This window comes from Cicer arietinum, chromosome 6 (genome assembly GCF_000331145.2).
Source record: "Cicer arietinum cultivar CDC Frontier isolate Library 1 chromosome 6, Cicar.CDCFrontier_v2.0, whole genome shotgun sequence".
Classification (NCBI taxonomy): Eukaryota; Viridiplantae; Streptophyta; class Magnoliopsida; order Fabales; family Fabaceae; genus Cicer; species Cicer arietinum.
Window position 1 is genome coordinate 64,086,077 of NC_021165.2, and position 5,828 is coordinate 64,091,904.

Genomic DNA, 5,828 nt, shown 5'->3' on the forward strand with positions numbered 1-5,828 from the left:
AAAAGAAAATGAAAAACAAACAAAAATAATAATAAAAAAGTTAAGAATTATGCACAATTAATTTATTAGGCCTGACTCTCTAAAATGTCCTCAGCGGAGCCGCCAGCTGTCGCGGCCTAAAATTTCAAGTGTTTCTCGAATTCAATGGAGTCGCCACCAAAATTTATTTTAAAATAGGGAAAATATTGGCAAACCCTTAAAAATGTAAAAATGGTCTTTCAAATCAGATTTTGAGTTCGGGAGTCGATTAAGCGTAGGGAAGGTATTAGCACCCTACGACATCCGTTAAAGTACGATTACCTTTAATTAATTGTGCAAAATTATGTCAACTTTAATATATTTATTTTTCTTTATTATTAAATATGAATATGAATTGTTTTTTATAAATGTGATTTTTGAGATAAAAGTGTGTTAAAAAAGAAGTGGAAAAAAGAAAGTTTTTATTAGTGTGCTTGACAAGAATGTGTGATCTTGCTCCTACGTATCTCCCGGTGCGATGGAGAAATCAAAGCTACGTAGTTCTTGGTTAAAAACAAAACGGATGTGTTGAGTGTGTTTTAAAGAAAATTTGTTGTGATAAAAAATGTTTTGACAAAATAGAAAAATAAAAGAGTTTGATTTGAATAAATACTTTAAAATACGAGTTTTAAGACGATCAAATTGTACAACTCGTGTCCCAAAACTCAAGGAATAAAGAAGATGTCACATCTAATTTAATCCTCTAAAAAATATTTTATTATTCTCGATTTTTAAATTGAATTTCAAAACCGCCAAGTAGTACAACTTGTGTTTTAACAACTCAAATAAAAAAAAGTTACATCTATTAAATAAGTCAATTTTAGATTAGTTCATTAAAATAAATAAATGAATAAAAAATAAAATAAAATAAAATAAAATAAAATAAAATAAAATAAATAAATAAAAAGAGTTTTAGAATGGTTAAATTATCATAATATGTATTTTGAAGTAAAATTTGGTTGGTTTATCTTTATTATTAAATATAGACTAAAATCAAACTAATAGTAATTGTTCTACCTAGGCCTCTGATTGTAAAATCCTTTCAACTTTAAATTAACGAATACTAATTATTAAGGCTAAGCTGCCTATGCTTGCGGAACTAACTTTTCAAGACATCCTAGCCACGCATCAACTATATGTCCAAGCAGCTAGATGTATTCCCAGCTAATCATGGTTTCAAACCCATTCATTTCAAAAACAAACCAAACCAGCCTTAGCCTCATTTCAAAACAAACGTAAACATATCCAACAAAACAAACCTCATTCCAAAACAAAAAAAAAAAACTCAGTTTCAATAAATCCACCTAAAACAAACTTCATATAATGTATCCTTTCATTTTAACAGTGAAATATAAACAAAGATAGAGAATAGAACAACAAACATGAGAGTGATACACACTGAAAAGAAGAAGGCGGTAGCAGTGCACGGTTGATGGTGGTTAGCGGCGATTATCGGCGGAAGTGAAGGTGACTTCTGTTTCTCTCCTTTTCTATTTCTTATATTTCTAAATATATATGATTTTAATGGTGGAACTGAGTTGTTGTTCCTTCTACGTGCAACTATTTTTGTTTCAGAATCTCTCTTTAAAAAAATTATCTTTTCCTTTCTTCTCTTTTTTTTTTTCAAACCAAAACTCTCTTCTTTCCCCTAAAAAATGTCTCACTTCTTTGTAAAAAAAAGGATGTATTTATAGAGTTTTTTTTATCTGTTTAGTTGTTTTCTTGGTTGTGTCTCTGTTTGAGTTTGAGCTTTCTAGTTCTTTGTTTGATGTTTCGTTTTCTTTGCTCATCATCTGCATTTTTCTGCATCTCTGATGCCTTCACAATTTTAGCTTATTTGTTCTGATCTGTTCATTGCTGAACTTTTATTTGTCTATTAGTTTCTCTTTTTTTTTTTTTAACTCAAAAATTTGTCTCTTTGTTATGCACAAAGTGTACCAAGACTGATTTAAAAAAAATGTTTTTATGTTTCTCTAATTAGTTAAAACAGGAACAGATGTATCAATAAGCATGGCTTGTGCATCAATGGCAGTCATCATCAACATAGCAGGGTTTGGCAGTGAACAAAGTCAACATAGCATGGCTTGATTTGATTTAATTTTTATTGTAATTTATTTTTGCTTTTATTTTAGTTTGTAATTTGATTTGGTTTTAACATTCTAATTAGATTTGAAATTGTAAATTTATGATACATAATGAAATTAATTATTGTAAATATTTTATTTCCTTTTTTAAATACATATTTCTTTTTTTATTTATTTTTAAATAAATTGGACAAAATTAGGGTACTACATGATGACGTAGCAGTAATAGACACAGTAGACATTTATTGATAAGATATAAATAAATCACTCCACCATCTCACGCGTCTCTCACCACACTCCATGCCACTCTTCTATAACCATCTCAAAATATTTTTTCAGCTTTTATAAGTAGAATAAGAAATACAAAAAAATGAGATTTGAATTGTGTTTTATTTTAAAAATGTTTAAAAAAAATTTAAAACAAAGTGATGAGAAAGAGCAGATAAAGCAGAAACATAGTGTATTGTGCTTATTCTAGTGTATTGTTCTTATTTTCTTTAATGAAGGTTACACGTCCTTTTATAGAAAAGCTATAGGGTTTATGATCATTGTCCTGATTGCATGAAATCAACATTTATCAAGAAGTTTCATATCAAATCTCCAGAAATTGATTTGCCATTAAATCTTGTCCAAAAATAGTCTTTGTAATTGATTTTACGTATCTTGATATCGAATACATAGAGAACAAACAATCTTATGATTAGAGTATGCCACATAGATTTCCAGACAAATAGTGGATTCAGAGAGTTAAACAGACGATGTACACATTTGTATTTTTCAAAGTGTTGACTTTTCATAGTTTTGATTTTTCATAGTTTTGACTTTTCAGAATGTTGACTTCCATCAGAGTGTTTACAATAAATCAGAGCGTTGACTATAAATCAGAGCTAGACGATCAAATGCTTGACACGATTTATCAGAGATAGACAATCATTTGTTTGTCACACTTAATAGAGGTAGAATAGTCAGATGTTTGTTATAGTCACGAGAGCCAAACTAATCAAAGCATTACTTGCATTTGCAATAACATAATTGCTAGATGCGTGTTTCAGAGCGCTTTCATTAGACTTAGAATACGAAAAAACAGAGCAAAGTCTTGTTGTTCCTTTTACTTAGTCTAAACATTAAAGGATACAACACAAAATCATTCAAAATAACTTGATATAAGAAATGCACACTTAAATAGAACCTTAGTGCTTTAAATTGTTCTCACAAAATATTTTGTTATCATCAAAACAAGATCTTAATTTTTCAAACCAACTTGGTTCTAACATTATATTCCAACTCTAGTTCTCTTATAACAGATAATATTGATGTTTTTTAAATAAAAATATCGTACAACATAAAATAATCGACTATATTTAGATTATTATAAAACCTGCACACAAAATTCAAAAGTTACGCTCCAATTAAAAATTCACGATGCAATAAAAAAAGTAAAAATATTTAAATATGAAATTATTTTTTGGAAATAGGTTGATTCAATTCCAAATCGATGATCTGAAATATGCGAGTAATTCCTTTTCACACTCATAATTGAGATGAGAGGGTAGAAAATGGAGACAAAGAAAGTAGAACAATGACATTCCCTCTTGAATAAACATGAGATTTCATGAGAGGCAAGCAACTTGTTGATAAAAAATGAATGGAAGACGAAGATGAGACAACTGAAGCTTGATGAGAGAATGAAAGTGGTTTTTTGTGTGGGAGAAAGTTGGGATTTCATTAGAGAAAACAATGTTCTTAGTTGTGAGAGAACCAAACTTGGAATATTGGACCTAGAAAAAAGATGAATGAAATATGTTTATAGTGATCTAGAAAATAATAAATAAATGAAAAAAATTTGGAGTTGGAAAATGAAAATAGAAGTATATGGTATGAGTTTTTTCGTGATGACGTGACTCCATGAAATTTACCTAAGCAACTTGAAGTGAAGGTCATAATTGTAGTTGCTCTATGTTGTTAATGAAATTTAGTTTTTTTCCTTTTGTTTTTGATATTTGTATATTATTGCTAGCTTTATTTCTCTTTAGAAGTTTTTGCTTCAAAAAGTGAAAAGGATGAAATGTTAATTTGATTAGACTAAAATACTCTTAAATAGGTGAGTTGAGTAAGGGTAATTTTGTAAAAACAACACTATCTCTTTTTATATAAGCGCCGTAAGAGGTTTGCGCTTTAAATAAAAACCATTCACTTTAAATAAATAAAAACAAATTTAATACGTTGTCCTAACCCTACGAACTCTCATAGCCACATGAAATTGATTCAATTGATGATGATTTATATCTTAGAGATGATCATGATGAAGGAATTTGGATTAATCCATTGTTTCGTATCGTTAATGGACAAACAAATGTGAATCCCACCAGGAAAAGAAGAAGGACATCTTAATGTGTTTAATTGTTTTATATAAGCCATGTAACCTGAACTGAGTTCATGTAATTTTATTGTTTGAACTGTCAGAATTGAGCATTTTAGTATTTAGCTTGAACTGTATCTCATTTTCTGCTTATACTTATTTTCTGCTTATATTTAGCTTGATCTTAGTGTTTTATACTAAGTTCATGTAATTTAAGTGTTTGACCTGCCAGAACTGATTTTCTACTTATATTGAACTTGAAAAAGCTTTGTTTGAGTACTGAGAATTTTTCTTGAACTTTAACTGATGATCCCAATATGATCTGATCATGTAATTTAATATTGATATATATATATATATATATAGTTATTTAACTAATTATTTGGAAGAAAAAAACAAATCCAAATATAGGTATTTTACTAATTATTTGTTTTATACTAAGTTAAGAGGTCTTTTAAAGTGCTTGTTGAAAAAACGCTGTAATAGGCTTTTAAAAAAATAAAATAAGAAGGTCTTTTACAACGCTCTTTCAAAGAGCGTTGTAATAGGCTTTTAAAAAATAAGTTAAGGAGGTATTTCACAGTGCTCTTTCAAAAAGCGTTGTAATAGGCTTTAAAAAATAAGTTAAGGAGGTCTTTTACAACGCTATTTCAAAGAGCGCTGTAATAGGCTATTAAAAATTAAGTTAAGGAGGTCTTTTACAGCGCTCTTTCAAAGAGCGCTATAATAGATTTTAAAAAATAAGTTAAGGAGGTATTTTACAGCGCTCTTTCAATGAGCGTTGTAATAGAGTTTTATATATAACTGTAAACCGCTTCAGTTTCCTCTTCATTTCGTAAACTTCACTACGCTTCAGAGTCCTCCTCCTCTTCATTGTCCTTCTCATTGCGAATCCTACTGTCCATATGAACCATATTGCCAACCATCTCCATTGCGAACCATCTCCATCTTTGTTACTATCCCTACCTACTCTCATTCAAATACTATCCCTAAACCCTAAACCCTAAACCGCTCCAGTTTCCTCTTCATTACGTAAACTTCATACGCTTGTTTCCTCCTCCTCTTCATTATCCTTCTCATTGTGAACCCTACGAACAATATTGCCTTGTTACTAACCCTCATTACGTAAACTTTATACGTTTGTTTCCTCTTCATTCTCCTTTTCATTGCGAACCATCTTTGTTTCTGCGAACCCTACTCTCCTACGAACCGTTCGTATTTCTGCGCTGTTCTTTTTTGTTCGTATTTATGCACCGTAACCCTATTGTTCTTCTGTTTTTCAGGTATTGTATTTATTAGTTTTTTGTTTCACTAAAATACATGTTGAACTTATACTGCTATCAATGCACAAATATTTATTGACTTAT